This window comes from Molothrus ater, chromosome 1 (genome assembly GCF_012460135.2).
Source record: "Molothrus ater isolate BHLD 08-10-18 breed brown headed cowbird chromosome 1, BPBGC_Mater_1.1, whole genome shotgun sequence".
NCBI classification, from domain to species: domain Eukaryota; kingdom Metazoa; phylum Chordata; class Aves; order Passeriformes; family Icteridae; genus Molothrus; species Molothrus ater.
Window position 1 is genome coordinate 23,437,328 of NC_050478.2, and position 20,135 is coordinate 23,457,462.

Sequence of the window (20,135 nt, forward strand, 5' to 3'; positions counted from 1 at the left end):
TTTGGTTTGCTATAAAAATTTTGTTGCAATTTCTGTGACCCTTCACAGGGCAGTAATTTGCAAAGGTCACAGTCATCACTGAATGCTGTGGCACTGTCTGTGTGGCTCATCCACCTTTTTATATTTGATTTCTCAACACATAATGGTATTTCAGATGCTTTATTAATAAGATACAAAAATATCTTGCATGGGGCCTCAGTAATGGTTTACTGTTAAAAGGAAATCTATCCATTGCTCCAGGGGGTTTAGATGGGGGTTTTAACAACATAGTCTGGATGATTGATGTGCCATGGTAACCAGAGAAAGTATCAATATACAGTAAGTAGAAAGTGTCAGTATATGAAGAAGCAGTTTTCCCCAATTCTCTTGTCCCTGACAAAGTTATTATAAGAACAAACTTGATAAATTTTTTTGGACTGAAGTTCTTGTTTAGGCATTCCATACTCAGCAGCTTTCCTTTCTCTCATGGGATATATTTATACCCTGAAATGAAGGGACACTCAAAATCACCATTCCCCTGAAGAGGGCTGTAGCCTGAAGAGCTGGGGATGTTGATTTACTGTTCATCCTTCAGTAACAGTAATGCTCTTTAATGTAGTGGCAAATCTGTGGTATTGGAATGAAATTATATGCTCTTTCCATAACAAATCCTATTGGGAAGGAGTAGGATTTCTGGTTTGTTCATATAGTAATGCCCAAAAATCTCTGGTATATGCACATATTTGTGAGTGTTTCTGTTGTGCTTGGTTTTGGTTTTTATTCAATAGAGTGGCAAGACAAGGCTGAAAGCTAGTGGGTCTCATATCTGCCCTCTGGATGATGCCCACCCTTCTGCTGCCATCCCTTTGCACTTTTTAAAAAAATTGTTATTCAAAGGGATGATAACGAGGTATGAGAAGAGACTGCTGTTTATTTACATGATGAGTATTTTTCAAAATAGGCTATGGGCTAGTATCTCATCAGTCTTTTGCCAATCCCAGTCACAGAGAGACAACCTCCAGACTGACAATGTAGTTATTTTTAAAAGATGTGCACCCTGAAGCTGAGCAGAGAAAGTAATCCTGAGTTTGTCATGATGAACTATAAAATTATTGAGAGTACTCTTGCAAGAAGTTTGCATTTGTGTGGCATAATCTTCCACTCCAGTGCTGCATGGCCTCAGAAGGAGCTTCAGCTAGCAAAACTCAGGACAGATGAAGAGTTGCTAAGTCAAGCATTTTAACACTTACCTATAAATATAAGGAAACTGAGGCACAGCTCTGTTTTTGTCATGAATTTACCCTCTAGTTCTCAGGAACTGGAACTGCATTTTATTTGGTACATGTTTCCAATGACAGTACTACTTGACTGGCAATACTGTGCAAAATCTGAATATGAGCCTCACCCTCCCTTTTAATGGTCCTAGATTTTATTGGTTGCTGTTTGCATTGCTGGACCCAGAGCATCATTGCTCTGCATGTTGTGCAAACTTGGGGTCAATGGATCATATGGATCCTGATTTCAAATATTGATTCAAAAATGCAAGTCAGTAATGTGCTTAGACCCATTAGAAGAGAGGGATGCTCTTGTGTCCATAGCTGTGAGAGTTTCATATTTGTAAATCTCTTGCCTCTGTGATTCAGTTGAGCTGTAAGGCTTAGGCAATGATTCACACTCATATGGAGAAAGAGAACTTAGTTATCTTGCTTTGGACTGACCCCTTTGCTGTTTCTGTGTTTACAGCACAAAAGAGAAATGCTTTGTTATGAAGCTCCTGATCAATTTTGAAATAGTAGTACTTTAATAATAGTAGTAATTTTAAAATGGGTTTGCAGGTTTAGGAAGCAAGACTTGTCTTACAGCTGAGGCCTTGGTTTCCACAGTTTAGTTTTTAGAAGTCTACAAACATTTTAAGATGTGAAATAGCTTCTTAAGGACAAAATAAGCATGCCAGGATTAGGTCCTGGACACTTTTCAAGCATTATGAGCCCCATATTCATTTGTGGATGGTTAAACAGCATCACCACCCAGCGATGCTGTTAAAGCAGACTAGATAAGCCCTGTAAGAAAAAAGGCATAATTGCATTTACATGCCAACTTAAATTCATTCTGCACCTTTTGTCATTTGGGGTCACTAAATGGAGAAGCAAATGTAATTTCTGTCATATGGGAGAGATTTCAGTGAATTAGCAAAATAGACCTTAATAAACAATATGTAAATTGCAAGTGTAACATCTTCCAGAAAAAGGCAATACCACTTTGATAATTTAATTGTAGAGAATGGTTTAAAAAAATTAAACACTTTAAAATGTGCCGAATCTGTAGGCCATGACAACTGTATTTCAGAACCCAACTTGTGTTTATTCTAAAATGCCAGTGTAACCACATCAGAGAGTCTTCCAGGCATGAGGTCTTGCCCTTGTTTGCATTCAAATCAGCAGCATTAAGTTGCTTATCTTGAGGTTGAGTAAATAAACTCTATTATCCACTCAGTTATCCACTCAGACAACACTTAATGAAGACCCAGACCCACATTCAGCTACCAGCCTCTCATGAAGTGAGGTCCCCACAAGCCTTGCCTTCTCCCTGTATCCTAAGGCTTTCTTGCAGTGTGTGAAAAGTATTGGCCATGACTGAGCTTCACCAAGGTGAAAATTTCACAATCACCATTAAACTGATGGAAACATGCTGCATTGGGAGACTTCTGTCAGCCACCATGTAAAGTATTTTTGGTGGGTTGTCTTAGAAATAACTTCTTCAGAAGTGCTGAAGTAATAGACTTTTATTTGCAATTAGCTGTCATTTGGATGGTTGCATTATTAGTGGTCTGCAGCATTTAATAAGGTGTTACTCTAGGCTAACACAGAATGCTACCCTATGTCAAAAGTGCAGCATGTTTGGTGGAATTCATCCTCCTTATAGTATCACCAGCATCCTTTTGGGTGAAAAAGAAGGGTGTTTTTGGTCAAGTTCTAGTATATCTTGGCTAATATTAATTACTTTCTGCAGCACAAATTTAGAAATATTTGTAGGATAGTTTAATGACAAAGACCACAAGTAAAATGAAAATGTCCTGTATCCCTCAGGGGGGATGTCATGATGCTGTTTTGTTGCATACTTGTTTGTATAACTGTTTTACATCCTGTGACTCAGTGTTAGTCTCACTGGTTGTGTTTACCTGTGAGACTGAAAGCATGGCTCAGTGATGCTCTGTGGCTACTCATGTTGTCTTGTTCAGGTTAAGTACTATTGCTTTGTTACTGGTAACTTTGTTTGAGCTCCACTACCACTACAGAACACTACAGGACTGCCAGCCACAGGACTGTGCAGTCCCTTTGAGCAGCACAAGAACATGCCAGCCCCCACCTGGCACCTTGCCCACCTCTGGTTCTGTGCCTGTAGCTCCACTGGGCTCTGGTCTGTCACTCTCACTCAGGGGCAGTGTTGGCCTTTTCCTGCAAACTCCATGAATATCCTACTGGCAGCAGCACTGCTGAGGCTGTGCTGAATTGGCTCATTTTCCTGGCTGCCCAAGCCATGTGCTGGCGTCATCTTTTGTTTTTCCCCCCACCTACCTAGGGTGGAGACTATCCTGGCTGCTCTTAATCCCTGCATTTGACGGAGGAAGTTACAGGCAGTATGTGCTATTACAACATCCCCATCCTGCTGCTGCTCTCTTGCCTGTTACTCTCAGGTAACTCCCCTGGAAGTTTTCTTACTCCAACAATTGTCAGAATATAACTTGGACAGATCCCCATTTATTGTTGAGAATTGACTGTGCAGTGTGCATCGTGTTCATCACTAAATCATTGCTGTTCAAACAGAGAAGTTACTTACTCTCAAGGTGTTTGACAGTTTATTAATGACATTTCACTTTTAAATACAAGCACAAATACTATCCCAAAGGAGCTGATCTTGAGTTCACTGAGAATACAGAGTGGGCAGGTAAGAATTTTCCAATTGTTCAAATTAAAATATTACTGCCCATTGTGGTAAATTCACTCCATGTGAAATTGAGAAGGAAAGGCTGCAACACACCTTTATGATTGCCTTCAGGAAAATGAGTGTTTCATTTATAGCCTACTCATCTACAACTGCATCTAAAGAGGAAATAATAATAAAAAAGCCGACACACCTCAAGGTGGGTTTCTCAAAATATTTCTATGAATGAAAAAATTGCAGGAAAACCAGCTCATCACAAAGTCAGATTTTGCAATGACTCTTGTTAACTTCTCAGTACTTATTTTTTTCTGTAATGGTGAAAGCTTTGCTTTTATTTTCTGTGAATGGGGAGGGTAATTAGTCTCCTCTTAGCATGAAGCTGCAAGTAGTTTATTTGTTTACTTCTTAATTAAGAAAATAGCTATTCTAATTCTGAGGGAAGTAAAAGAAAATTTTGCAACCTGCTTAAAGGTTTTGTAGGGTTAAGCACTTCACTGTTAACAAAATTAATAGAAGCAAGTGGTGCTCAGTTATAAGAAAATGGATTCCAACCAATTCCAGTAAAGCATTGCAGCTGGGATGACTTAACTTTGGTGTCTGAGCACCACCTCCACTTCCTGACACACAGATTTGTAGTTCTGGAGTGGTGAAGCATACCAGCTCTCAGCCCACGTGTGACAGCAAATGGGGAGCGCTGTGCTGAGCACTGCTCAGTCCCTGGTGTTTTGCTGGGGCTGCTCTCCCCAGGTGTGAGGCCATGGAGGACAGAGATGGACACCAGGGCCTGGGAAGGCAGCTGGCTGTGGTGTGCAGGAAGGAAAGGGCAAGAGAGGCAGGAGGGGGAGGAGGGGCTGCAAAAGGGGAAGGCACTAGGAGATGGTTGTCTGCACAGGCCAGGTTTGAATGTTGAGCTGGGAACTTGTGGCAGTGCAGGATTTGTGCCTCTCTTGCCAACGGTAGCTGAAGAGCACCATAACTCAGATGTGGAAGGGAATGGCTTTCCAGAGCATGCAGAAACCATGGGCAGGTCCCCCAGCACATGCCCCAGAGCCACGGAAGGTGGAGGCAGGGAAACAGCTTGTCTGGGTGTTTCAGAATCCCAACAAGACAAACCATTGTTGTTGCATCATGGAAGAGGGACAAGCAGAGTGGGCTGCAAACCTGGGGCTGGGGTGGTGCTGGGATGGGGATCAGGGCAAGGCGAGGAGCCCAGCCAGAGCCAGCTTTCTCTAGATGGCAACCACAAGGCTTCCACAGGTTTCCCTGGATTCTGTTTTCCACTCCAAGATTAAAAATCTCCCTGCAGGGGAAAATGGAAAGGAAATTGTGTGGTAGGCTTTGCTATGTTTCCAGCTGACTATTTCCATAGAAGTGGGCAGCTGGGCCCAGTGTTTTTTAAGATATCTTTACGGTAAGAGTAAAATCCCGGCTCTGCTGAAGGCAACAGGCAATTGTGAGTCTCCCATTGGCCTCCTGAGGGCTGTAATTTCATCTTGGCTTCAAGATGCATTAGGAAGTGCATGGAGAGCCTGGGAACAGAAAAGGAGAAAGTCAAAAATAAAAATTTTTCATCCAGAAGTTTTTTATAGTTAGTTTCATCAGAATTCAAAATGTTTTCAGTCTTTTTCTGACCCTATTTACTAAGGTTATGTAGGTACTATCCAGGGGCAGACATTATCTAAGCATCTGAGTACTTAAGTACCTCAGTCTTCTGTTTTGTAAAAAAAAGAGATTTACTTTGTCAAAAATGATCAGTTACCAAATACTTGTTTTGATTTTAGCGTCCTTTAAAAAAAAGGTAAAAATATCTGTTTAAAATTGGGTTACTTTTACTTCTGTGTGTGCTGGCAATCTGAATGTCTAGCAGGATTTTCTACTATGATTTGGTTTTACAATTCTTTGTAAAAGTCACATGTTATATTTTCTCGGAAGTGTTGTTTTCTTGCAGCAGTTCTGGAAATAGCTTTTCTGTCGCAGCCAGTCAGTGGATGTGTACCATTTGTGAAGGCAGCCTGGAGAGCAGGCACAGGCAAACTGCAAAACAACTTAATTTGTGGAATTAACACTTCACGTTGACACCCATTAAAAATATTCAGAGATTGACTCAGCCTGCCCATGTTGCACAAATAACATGCTTGGCTCTGAATGATTCAAGATCTTATCTGCTCTCAGCACAAGTTCACTGCGGAGGGCCTGATCCTGTTCTCATTAACCTACAAAGGAGTTTTGCTGCACACTTCAAAGGGAATTACATGAGCAGCATTTGCAATGAAGCACATGGTTCCTGTATCTTTTCCCTTTTTTATTTCTCTTTTTAAAAAATTATTTTCCAAACTACAACAAAACAAAACAAAACAAAAAAGTAGGCTAGGAAGCAGTCAAAATAAAGTTGCTATCTGTTGAGCCATGTTGGTGCTTGAGAGCTCTGCTTGTTTGGAGTTCTTAAGTGCAAATTTAGAGTAGAAACCAGAAATAGCTGAGAGGGGTTTGGTTATATTTGTAGCTGAGTACCCTCCATTCCCATCATCTCCATAATGGGAGCCCTGCACAGCCCATTGTATTTCTTTGCACCTTGCACAAGTATTTGCACAGATGTGGAGCAGAGCCGGTGTGTGCAGCCACTGATCATGTGTCCATGCAAACAGCAGTGCCTGGCGGGGCACTGCACACAGCTCCCCTAAGCCCTGGGAAGGGAACCACGTTCTTTCTTTGTTTTCCCTGTGCACAGCTTTTGAAAAGGAGGAGACACATATGGAGGAGGGATGGGATAGACCAACCATTGGGCATTTTGTTTGGTTTTCCGTTTCTTCCATGCTGTCATATTAAATAAGAGAATGAGTTCAGCCATATTTTGTCCTTATGGCTTTATTGGTTTATAGAAAAAAAGCCTTGTGACTCTACAAAGATGCTGGATCCTTTGGCAGAGGGAGCAGCAAGCATGTTGCTCAGCCATTCAACACACTTCAGGAGTCCTAAAAACCCTCTGTGGTAGAAGGGCGTGGTACTCCAAATGCATCACCCATAGTGGTGTACAGCAGTGGTGCAGAAGAACCATCCCTCCTGTGGAGGCCCAGAGAGACTCTGTCTCTACTGTCCTTTTCCTCCATCTCCAGGCCACAACCACAGCATCTGCCTCAGTTCAGATGCTGATCTTTGCTGCCCATGTTTGCCCATGAAAAAGCCAAACGAGATCATCATCTGCTGCTACCTGAAACCCAATGGTAATGAGATGGTAACAAACTCAGGTACTTACTCCCATTGTTTCCCGAATTCAAACCTTTAGACTTCAGTTTTGTAAAAAAAAGAGATTGGTTGCTCAAAAATGATGCATTCCTGTTTTCTATTCTCTGAAGCTTGCTTACCTGGTTTCAAAGCTATGAAGTCATGCTCTGTGGGGGATGCTCTGTGCTGTCCTGAGGGAGCAAACATGAATGAGCTTGCTTCTAGTCTTTGAGGGATCTTTCCCCCCCTGTCCTACTGTTGCCCTGTTTGATTCTCAGTCAGCCTTGCCAACTCCTCCCCATGCCAGAAGATGGTTTCCTTACCCCCATGCTGCAAACACCCTCTTCCCTCCTGGCTGTGGGCAGGCATCTCTCCAAGCTGTTTCCTTCTCACTTTGGCAAGTCTTCCAACAGAAGAATTGAGGCAAATGACATGTGGGGACATGAATCTCTGTTCTTTTCTCCACCACGGCTACCTCAGTTACTGGGAACTTTGCTGTTCTCCAATGGATCCTGATGAGTGTCACCATCTCAGCCTGTATCACTCTCCACAATTTATTGACATGAAGTGGGAATCTGTCTGCAGTTCAGGCTTAGCATGCCAAGTGGACTGAAGTTTTGGGTCCACATGTCTGCTCTAAGGCCAACAGAGTAGGAATAGGACTCAAATTTTCTGTATCTCCCTTGTACATCCTGATAAATAGGTTATTCTGAGGATGTGTCCACTCTTTTTTCACAAAGAAACTGCTAAGCACCTGAGGTTTCTAATAATGCAAGATGGGAAGAAATGTGAAATTGAAAATTTTCTGAGGACAGGTAGGTGACCTGTTTTCCAAGCCTTACTAGGTGACCTCTTTAAGGTTCTTGCACTCTCTGCTGTCTTCTTTCTGGTGTCAGGAGAACCCAAAAACCTTTCTGGAAGATTGTTTGGATGATTCTGCTCTAAGTTTCTCTAGTGGATGTCATCAGGGATGTTCATGGGGAGGCCCAGAGAGCCCCCTAGGTACTGGTGTGAAGGCTGGGGGCAGCCTGGCTGTCAGACACCACAGTGTGCAGTAGTTAGTTGGGGCTGCTGCAGGGGTGAGCAGAAATGAGCCCTGCCCTGGTGCCTCTCTGCCCCTCCAAACTGAAAAGGGTGTAAGGAAGGACAGCACACAAACGTGACAGTAGCTAGTTTAAAAAGCCTTGATGTTCTTCTGTGGTGTTCCTAATGGAAAAGGATGATTTTAAATAATCACAAAAACATGTCCTGTGGCAAAAAGCAATCCCTACTACCCCTGAGTCTATTTAGAAGATGACATGCCCTTGGAAAATGCTTCAATAGCCACTTAAATGCCCAATGCATGTTAACGATCTAACCAATAAATTATAGGTTCCTTTTTTTTTTTTTGATCCATTGAAGAACATTGACAAAACTGCAAACATATGTTTCTGCTGCTAAAGCTTAGTCTTATCACAGTTTGAAAATGTGGAAAATCAATTACATGCTTTGAATTGCTCCCTTTATTGCTATAAAAGAATTTCTTCATTCTTTCAGGATAGTGTACACTTGGTAACATCTACTGCTAACAGGCTGTTAGGACTTTCTGCTAAATTAATGCACTACAAGTAAACTAAACAGAAGGCCAGTGGAATGCTAAACATCCACTTTCTCCTCTGTTGTGGCTGTGCTGCAGCTTGGGAACCCTCAGCCTTGTTGCTACAACATCTGGACAACATTTGGGGCTGTCTCTCAAGTGCACGGGTGTGCACCTCCGGTGAATTTTAACTTTCAACATCTCTCTGCCTCTAATCTATATTTAATGTTTCATGACTAGTAGTCAAAGAAACTTCAGCTAAATATCAGCTTGGAATGAAAATGATCCTTGGGAAAACACTAATTTTCAGCATTCGCCAGCAAAGTATCTGTGACAGAGACATTCCCTGGAGATTTGTAGCCCATTCTCTCACAGTAATAATAATTAAGACTCGTGATTACTGTGCCCACATAATCAAAGATCGCTCCATAAAATGTACTCCCTAAAGGGACGAATTCCCTGCTCCTAACTGGATGTCAGTCAGAGGGATCAGCACCCCCAGGGATCTGGAGTCTTTGCTTGCCCTTTTCATTACCGTGTTGTTAGCATTGTGTTACTTCATATTCTTCTCAATGCAAATGAGTAGGTAATCATGTGTAAATCGTGCCCTCCAGAAGGCACATGTAGTGAGGTTTTTTTCCCCCAAATCTACCACAGGGATTTCTCACATGGAACATAATTACATCTCTGCCATATGGGCTCATTTATATTCTATTACAGGTTAAGCTAATACGACTCAGAAATATTCTAAAAATACCTCAAAGTATTTTGAGCACTGTCAAAACGCTTGTCATTTCTTTCTTGCCTGTTTGATTGTGAATGACTTTATATTTATTTAGAGATCCACAGTGCCAACTAACTTCAGAAAAACAATATCAGACCAGTCTGTGTTGCCCAGTGTCCAAAAAATACTTTAAATTCTCTCTCATTAAATCCTTCTTCAGTAAGGGCAAATAGGTGGGTGAACAATGAGACAGAAAAGCCTCTAAGACATATTTACCTGCAGCAGCACCTCAGTGGGTTTTCAATTTCCCAGGAGGAAAGGAACCTCCATTTCAGTTATGTTGTTTTATCATCATTTGGCTGGATCAGTTGTTTGGTGTAATTACACTGACAAAGCTATATATGCACTTTAGCCCTTACAAAACTACAAACCTCTCTGCCCACAGAGGCAGGGCTACTGTGGAAATAACTGTTGCCTAAAAAAAAATTATGGTAAAATAAGAATAGGTCAAAAAAACTGGAGCCACTGAAGGTTATATGATCATTTTTTCAGAAATGAGGTACTAGATATGAATATGTTATTTTCCAATTTCAGGGGAAATGTTTCATGTCACTATTCGATTTTATTTGACAAGATTTTTTTAATCATTATTACTTTACTGATTTTTAAAACTAATACCACTAACATCTCTGGATAAAGTCTGAGTCTACTGCAATCAATCTTAATTTTATTCTTTTGATTCATACATTCAGTATTTTGCCCTTTGAAATTTGATCAGCTTTTCTTTATTCCACTAGCTAAGAAGGAAACATGTACGCAGGTAGGAAGGTTCGGGCAGAGGGTGGGAGGGGACCTCACTGGCTTGCACATGATACTTCAGATGATACTTTGCAAAAGCAGTGACTTGACTTTTGTTCCAAAGAGACGCTTGTAAGAAATTGGACCAGTGTTGAAAACAGCAGCTGTATGTATCCTATAACCAGGAGATAAAATTCAGTCCTGGTTTATAAAGTCCTTTGAGGTTTTCAGTAATGGAAAATTCTATGTAGCTATAAAATCCATTCTATAACAATGAAATAAATTCTGATCCCTTTCTAGAACTGAATAATACATTTCACAGTGTTGCCAGAAAGTGCTGGCTTTTTTTTTTGTTTGTTTTTTGCTTTCTGATTTTATTATATGATAGCATAACCTTTTGGATTATTCAACACTTGAATACTAAACTCAACCTTTCCTGAATGCTCTTTGTGTGTTTTCAGAGAATAATTATTGCTAACATCTTGTTGCTCAGACTTCTGTGCAACAAAGTTTGTAAGCAGCTAACTTTAAGTGTATGAAAATCCCCCTTGAAGTCAGACACAGGTATTTTTCTGGATCAAAGCTACAATGTCTGTAATTGTGCAATCATGTCAGACTCAGAGGAGAGTTTTGGTGGAGTTTACCCTTGTTCCTAAAAGACATCTTTCAAAACAACAGGGTTTTGGTCAGAGCTGTTCACTGGTCATTGCTGGATAAGGAGAACAGTCTGACTGTGTTTTTACTGTAGAAGGGGAAAAATTCAGCCCAACTATGAGTTTATTACCCAAGAGTATTTTTCCAGCTTTCAAAATTCCTGCAGCAGCGTAAAGGACACTACAGTGATTTCATACATTGAGGAGGCATTAAAAAAACAGCAGTCTCCTGGGTTGTAGAACAAAGAGAAACAAATTTCAAATCTCAGACCTAGCTCCATTAACTAATGTTTTAATTTATCTGTCATACATGTTTGATTAAAGAACCTGCTATACAATTACTTTTGCAAGTTCTATAGCCCTGATTGTATAAAGGCATCCTGTGCCCTTGGAAAAACCATCTCTCCTTACATGTGCAAAAGGGTGACAACTTTTGACAACTCCAAAACCTGCTTCCTTTTTCTTCAGGCAAGGTTTTTAATTTTGATTCCCCAATTTCATTTATTGTAAAATAACAGTGGTCAGTGTGCCTGCTGCACTGAGATTGCTGCATTCTTGTCATGGCTTTATGCTCATCCCTGGGCATCCACCACTGCCCATTGCTGCAGCTCAGTCAGAGTGGTGGCATGAGGTGACAGGCACTGACATCCCCATGTCCCACCACACCATGGGCAGGGGCAGCAGAGGGGGCCACAAAAGCAGGTAACAGCATTCCCAAATATTCTGGACACCAACCTTTCCAAGAGAGGGAATGACTGCTAACGTGCCCTCCTAGAGTTCTCCTTTATTAATTGCATGCTGGAAGGAGAAATTGCATAGCATATATATCTATATATATATATGCATATACATATATGCATTGCACATTTGTCAGCCATATGCCAGTATGTCAATATTTTCCTTCAGACAGTGGGCTGCCATGGATTTTCAGCAGAGATATCTAGCTGGTGCTGCATGTATATGCTCAGTTCTGTGTTCTGGGGGAGGTGTTTATTTGCAGTTGGTTCCTGGATGGAAAGTTCTGGCCTGTACTGGAAATGGATGCATTTTATCATGCATGTGATTTTCAGGAATTGGTAAATCAAGAGCTTTTGTATTAAAATTATTCCTAATATGAAATTTTAAATAAATCATTCCTGGATATTTAAATCATCTCATGATTAAGTTTGGATCTTCCTTGTCATTTGATGAATAAATGTGAAATTCTTTATCTGTCTAATGTGATCTACTGTCTGCTAATACCCAGCTCTCTGAAACCCTTTGAAAATCATTATAGTTTGCATCATCTGTTTGGCTAACACATAGTGTCTGCTAACACACAGTGTCTGCTTTCCAAAACTGTGTACATGATAATCTGTTTTAATACCTGTACAAATCAATTAAATTTATTTTGTGCACTGTTCACTAGCTGCCAAATTGGGTGGAGAATAGAAACACTTAGCAGGGGAATCAGACTCTACATAAACATGCATTAGATGAGCCTTGCAATCTGAGTGGGGGAGGATGCAAAATTTAGCATTTTATTTCCTCATCTACAAACAGATTTTAAAAAATGGCTTCTAGAAACAAAAATATAGGGCAGAATTGTGTAGCCCTTACTCATGTTGCTGAGCAGATTCATTCTGGATTTATCCCACTGGAGTTTAATACTATCACCTCCAGGGTGGCTGAAAGGATGCAGAGTTTCTTGCGAGGCACTTTGATGCTCTGTCTGGTGCAGAACGTGGGCAGAATATCTTCAAACCTCCTCAAGGGCCACTTCTGACTCCTCTTTCTGCTTCTGGGCACTATTGCTCCAGGATCCTGTAAATATCCAAACTGACTGGTGGCAAAACTGATGGGTGTGCTGAACTACCTGATGGATTCTGCTCGAGGATTTGGGTTCAGTCTTCAAGCCTGTATATCCCAGCTTTCAAGCCTTCATTTTAAACTGAGTGAATTCCATCCAAGCCTTCATTTTAAACTGTGTGAATTCCATCATTTGCAAATGAAGCTTTTTTTAAATAAAAATTATCTACCTCCATTTCCCCCTCACACCTAGTCTCTTGTTGAGAAAATGTAGTTGCACTGGGAAAATTTAAAATTGACTTCAACCATAATGCTTTTTACTCACGACAAAAATCCATATTTAAGCACTGTCACAGATGGATTCAAGAATAAATTGCTAAACACATTTCAAAATACAGGGGTAAGAGGATGGAAATCAGTGCCAAGAAAACTGTTGTAAAGCAAAGTGTCTATCAAATGAGTGCTGCTAAAATTTTTCAGCATAAAACACTACAGACAAGGTCATTGTCAGAGGGAAGATGGATAGAGTCCCAGTATTACAGTAGTATTCCTGATTGCAGGTAGTTGAGGACAGTTTGAATTTTAGAAAGAACAGTATAGCCTTTGTTCACTTGGTCTCTCACTTGTGAAAAAAAAAAAGAATTTCCCTCCTCACATACATTCATAATCCCTGTTAAAATACTCCATGGTATAAAACTCCTTGGGTAGGAGAGAATACCAAGCATAAATGAGTAAGTATTTTAAGATTGTTCCTCTCAAAAGGGAGCATTATATGCCCATACCCTTCTAGTTCTTTTGAAGAAGAATTTTCTGGATAATGCGGAAAGAGGGCAGACAAGTTGTTTATTTAAAGGTAAATGTACCAAAATTCTTTCAATTGATTCAGAATTTTTATTACAGGCACGGTCTGATTTTCCACTAGTTTGTATCATGCATGACTGTTTGCACCAATGAAAAGAAATTGTTTAGTGATATGCATTTTTAGCAGTAATGCTCATAATATGAAAGGTAGTGCAGCATTCAAGATGTACGTGCAGTTACCAGGATAATTATTATCCTCAAATATTAATGTGATTTGAATTTAAATGAGCACTGAAATAAATTTTAAATGACAGAAGAAGCAATGTCATGTCTTCATCTCCTGGTGAGGAACACGAGCTCTAATGTGGCAGCTCATGGCTCAGAAGCCAATGTCATATTGACCATGAAACCCTCAAATGACAATGACCTCCATCACTGCTTGTGTGAGCAGGACTCGACCTGGTGACCTAGAGGCTGAAAGGCCATACATTTTCTTTTGTTTTGTGTGCCATTCACTAATAGATACTCTTTTAAATTCTATTCAAGCTCTTATATGCTACACACCACTGTAGCTGAATGCTTTCAGTAGAATTTTTCTGAGGGGACAGAAGGTAACAAGACTCAGGTGTTATTTTCAGTTTTCCTTTCTCTTCCTGTACATGGACATTTCTGGAAAGTTAGAGACTCTATATTTTTTTTTTCATTTTTTTCATTTTTCTAATGGCAGTGAATTAAGGAGCTTGTCAAATACACAGAGCTGTTCAAATCATGTCTACAGCATTGACTCTGTTTCCTGGAAAGCTCTCTGTCTTGCATAAAAGACATTATTCTTTGTTACAGAGAGATCCTTCATGACAAAGTAATTCAGTAGTCAAGTACATTCCTTGCATCTAAAATTTTTTAAGCCATGTAATGGAAGCATGAATCTGAAGAGAATCTCTATAGGCAGTCAATTTAGTGAGTGGTCAGACAATGTTTACAAAACAGTTCATGTCACTGATGGGAAAGAAGGGGGCTGCAAGTTACAGTTTCCATAGGCTGTCATTTTCTTGATGGATAGACTTGCACTACCATAATTTTTCATATATGTAATTCATACATAATCACATATATTTTTACACATCTTTCCTATTTCTCATGCTTGAGTCAAAGTTAGTGCCCACCTCTGCACATTCATCTGCACTGAATAGAAGAGGCTGAACTCAGGTTGGAATTTAGCACTGTGAGCTTTGTCCTGCCTCCATCAATATAAGGTTAACAGACAAAAGTGTGAGCTTTGACTATTATTGCATATTTAGAAAAAAAATGCTTGAATTTTAGCTGTGGGATAAATTCACAGAGGAATGAGAATAACCATTAGGATCTTCTACTACAAGTGATATTTAAGGTATTTAATGCTAGTTAAAGGTCTGTGGTATGGTGACCCCATTTGCATGTCATTATTCAAAGTTTGACTTTCAGAAAGACATGGGGCATGTATGTGTACAGTGTGTTAAAGCATATGATGTGCAGGTGGAAATAATATGGGTACAAGGAGGCAAAAGCTGAGACTGTGACCTCACTGATTTATGGCTCTCAATACAAGAGCTGGACAAGAAAATAAGTCACCCTGACTGCACTTGAGGGCATGATGTGCTGAACTGACTAATAATGGCGTGTTTTAATTCTGACAATTTTGAGTCTGGGTAGTGATGGAAATAATCCAGTCTGGGACAGGAGAAAGCTGGAGGTGTGTAGTGCACTGCAACACGGGTGTCCATGTCACTGACACCACATGTCATGGGATCCTGTGTCCCTGTTGGGGGAGAACAACCCTGGTACCATCTGACAGCAGGGATGGTTCACTGGTTGGCAGTAGGTGCTCAGCACTGCTATACTATCAGTAATCCCCACAAGAATGAATTTTTCAGTTTAAAGTATATATTGCTTTTATCTTCCAGACCAGATTGCTTTCATTTCTTGTAGAAAGGCAACTTAAAAAAAAATCAAAACCAACCAAACAAAAAAAACCCCACAGAAAATGAAAATCAAATAATTTAAAAAGAAGTTGCTGGTCAGTGAAGAGGAGGAAACCATCTTGCCCTAGTACTATTTTGCATCTGCACTGAAACACAAGACAGCAGCTGCCTCAGAGCTGCCTCCACAGCAAGGAAAGACATTCATCTACATTTAAAGATTCAGTGCACAGAAAGCAGAATGACGACATCTCCTCTCATTTCCATGCCCAGCAACATGCACTCCAACACACAGCTATGCTTCTTCTACAATATCCCTTTATTTTCCTTTATCTCTGCTTTTCTGCCCCTTTCCTTCCTCAAGCCCTTCTTTGAGCTTCATATTTTCTTGTGTTTAATTTGGATCTTATGTTCTTCAGTGAACAAATCCTTGTCCCTTTGTCTCTCATCAGAGCCTTCATTGCTTTACATCCACTGGGAAGAACTGATCCAGTTATCTCCAAATTATATTTCAAGAGTCTGCAAGCCTGTCTTCACAGATAAACTGGAGAGCACCCCAGCCAGTATAAACACAGGACATAGCCTTTTCTGCTCCTTTCAGCAGTGGATGATAGTTACCCAGTTTTGCTATAACATCAGTTTCTACCAGAGGGTGTGCCCTACCATTCCCAATATTCAGGCATTACATGGTGATTGTTATTGTCTGTTATTTATATTATTATACTTATATCAGTAGCAATTAGCCCACTCAGAACTTGATATCTCCTGTTCAAACAGAGAAGATGCTTTCACTCCCAGACTTCTCATGAACTAAATATAAGACAAGAGAAAATAGATATACCCAACAAGCAGCTCAGATATCATGGGAAATGGTTTTGATGCAAGGAGCCACAGCAATGCATTGTTATAATTTCTGCAGTCTCCTTTCTGGCTGCATAAGGCAGAAACCTCTCTTGTTGGATTTTGTTTTGTTTGAAGAGTAACAAGCTCTCCCTTGGTCAAATCTGTACTTTACTCATACCTCTGCATCTGATGGATCAATGAATGCAGCAATGCATCCCTTCCTGGAAGGGAAATGCATTTTCCTTAAGCAGCGAATGCAGTGGCTTCAGCAAAATGTTGACTATCTAATTTCCTCTCAGTAGAAGTATTAGAGTAAATATAAAGCAGCCATGTCCCTGGACAGCAGTGTGCTTCACTCAAGCAACACTTCTTCAACAGCTTGTGATATCTCCATTTTACTGTCATCATGAGTTCTGTAGACTGGGACAACACTGCTAGCACCCTAGTAGTCCTGCAAATGTACTTAGGAATAAGCTGCCAAAGAACATCTTACTGCATTAATGTAATGGTGTGTACATTTGCTTTACTTGGTCTCACATAATCCATCAAAATCTTCATGAATAGAAAAGGTCGAATCAGCCTTACTGATAGAAATTACATTCCCACTGTTATCTCCCTGACAAATCAACCACTTCACTGCTGAGGGGTCCATATTCCTTTGATTTACAAGGTGCTTGGTAAAACTACACTTCCTGGGAAAGTAGAGGTTTAAAACCATTGGGCAGAGAAAGCATCCAGTCAGAGGCTCTGCTTGGTGCTTGCTTTGTTCATATCACAATTCCTGCTCTATTAGAGGAGAGTGACAGAAGGAAAAAGAAAGCAAGGAACAGTTAAAAGGGTGTGAATCTCATCTTCCTTTAAACACTCCTTATTAGGGAGGAGATTGTTTAGTTGTTTATAATTTTCAGTTTTTCAAAAGGAAGATGTTAAACTCTAGAGTACATTCAGTGCCAGGCACAGTTGTGCCTGTTTCTCACTGTCAGACAGATAAACTCAGGAGCAAGGCTGCAGAAGCAGACTGCAGGATCTCCCTAACCAAGCCTCCTAAGGACTGCTCAGACTAACATCTGCCACAATGGGGTTAGCATCAGCAGCCTGGCTTTGGATCCAGGGGCTGGACCCCTCCTTGTCCCTTCTGTGGTTACAATTGGGATAGTTCAATTAATATTGCTCCCCTGAATTCCCATGGCTGCTTCTGCATTCCTCACTTCATCCCTAGCCTTAGAAAGCCTGCTGTAATTAACTGTGGGCCACTGACATACTTTATGACATAGAAGAAGTTTTGGTAGTGAGAAAAGTGGTGGTTCCTGCCAACACTAAATTTTTATTAAAATCAACAAAAGCTATTCTGTAAATAAATCCCCACTTGCAGGTGCTGTGAGTGAGAATTTTTCAGTGTGAGATGAGAAGGCTTCAGGGAGCCTCTTGGACAAGGTGAAGGTCAGTGCTTGGACACTGTCTGGCCCTTAGCATCCTCAGCAGCCCAGGGCTGGCACATTCCAGCTTAATAATGGTTTCCCCAGCTGGGAAGAGCTGTGTGAGAAGAAAATGGTTCTGGAAGTCACATGCTTAGGACTGACATCCACACACACACCCCTAGAAAATATTTGAAAAATATTGTGCTCTCTTAGACTCAGCCCAGAAGTCAGGGTAGGGTGAAGTGGCTTAAATACCCTTTTCTTCTCTTCAGTAAAGAAGCAACAGGAGACCATATGCTTCATATAAGACATCCACTGTTTCCTGCCTTTCTTACTGCTTCTTTACTGTCCCCATTTCTTGCCTGGGTTTCATGTTTCACCTGGTCTTTGCCAGAAAACATCTGAAGAAAAAGAGCAGGACTTCTGTGCCTTTTGGTGCATTTTAGCTAGATATTCATCACAACTGAACAAAAGCTGTCTTTTTTGGAGTTGAATGATCTTTCATGTCTAACATCCATTTTAATACATTGCAGTTGTGTTTCTCAATTTTAAAACCACTTAGGATGGCTTCACTGGCAGCTTTTCAGAAAAAGAAAGTTATTTGAGTGTTCAGAGGAAGAGTTACATTTCCTGATCTGATATTTTTTCAGTCCTCATCACAAACTGTCATTTTTCCAACTCAAAAGTCTAAAGTAGTTTAACTATTTAAACAGTGTTTCATATATTCCATGGACAGCTGGTATAATAGCATGAATAGAGAGCAAAATCAACAGAAATTGATCCAGGTCCTAGTTTAGTGACATATCTCTCATCCACACCTGATTGTAAGAAGCCTCGAGTCCTAAATAGATCCTCTGGCACTATTTCAAAATAAATAAATGAAATTAGCTCTGTACCTTCTGTATTATTCTTATTTTACTAGTCTGATTTATTGAGAATAAAGTTTAAATTGCCTGGAGGAAATTACTCAGATTAAATTACTACTCAGGAAAAGTTTGGGATAGCAACAGTCTCTTTGTTTGAAGTTTACACAGCGAAATGAAGTCCTGTGCCATATCTAGGGGACTTTGAAGCCCAGAGCTATCGCTAGCAAATGTTAGTGTTGTGAATCTGCTCTCTACCACCTGGGTAAGAAACTCCTTCCCTGGCTTTCTCATCTTGTTTTTCTCCTGGCTTACCACAGATAAGCTTTGAGTACCTGCTGTGTCATGACTTCGATGGTAGAAGATGTTTGCATGGAGAACAGCAACCTCTGGCTGCCTCCTCACTTGTCTGTCTGTCTGTCTGCCTTCTCCTCCCTGATTTCCAAAGAAGCCATTGCCTGCTGCCAAGCACCCTCCTTTAGCGTTTTCATCCAGACCACTTAACAAGATGTCTCCCTGTGGGGATTTACATGAGGAATTCTCTGGAGTGGGAATCAGGATAGCCCTTCAACCAGCCCCTCATGCCTGCATTTTGTGTCGCCACACTGGGCTGAAGACTTCAAAGCATGCTCAACCCTTTGCATGTACTCCTTGCCCTGTCTTATTTTTGACCTTTCCCCTGAGAGACAGATCTGCTAGTGATGAGGAGATAATTCAGATCATTTGGTCTCTTGGGACCCCCACTAAGGGGAAGAATAACAATTCATCAGCAGCTTTCCTGATCTGCATAGGAAATTCAGGCTCCTTTTTTGCTGACCCTAGTGGCTTGCCACATACGGCTGTAAAACTTTGTGCTCTTAATCCTGAAAGACAGCTGGAATTTTCAGCCATAGGCTGTCAAATGTCATATTCATAACACATTGGATTAAATGATAATAACAGAATAATTCTTTTAATAAGATATTTAAGACATATTGAAACAGAAGCTTTTGCGAAACAAATATGTCCGAATTTTACAGCATCAGAACAAGAGAACACATTGTTATTGGTAATTCAGCAGATCTGTCCTAGTAGTGTTACACACGCAGTCATGACCTCAGGTTCCAGTGAAAACCACCAGGCCATTCATCTGGAAACTGATGCTGAAAATCTGCCACTTCATGATGCCCTTACAGTGGGACATCACTTACCTTTCTCTCTTTTGCTTAGCAGGCCTAGTAAATGCAAAAAGTAAGATTACTATGTGAATATGAACTGAAAAGGACTGTTTAGATCACTAAGCCCAGCTACTTGTTACTGCATTTGAACATTTAATAGATGCTCAGCCACAAAGGAGCCACAAAAATCTTGCCAGCTCCCTGTGACAACTTGCAGATCTATACCAAAAGGTCCAAACGCATTTTTAAACATCACAGAGACAGCTGAGGGGATCAAGGTTTTTCACTGCTGATTTCAGTTTTCATTAGCAGTTATGATGTTAGTTATTTGTCTGATAATCCTAACCATTCTACCACATTATCCTACAGATAAAGGTGGATAATTCGACCACCCCCACCAATCTGATTTTGGGGAA

General features: G+C 40.5%; 1 protein-coding gene across 1 annotated transcript in view; it reads left to right on the top strand.

Moving 5' to 3' along the window:
- The window catches only part of CDK14 (cyclin dependent kinase 14), a 440,286-nt gene that overhangs the window by 352,953 nt on the left and 67,198 nt on the right, over nucleotides 1–20,135 (top strand). The window lies entirely within an intron of this gene.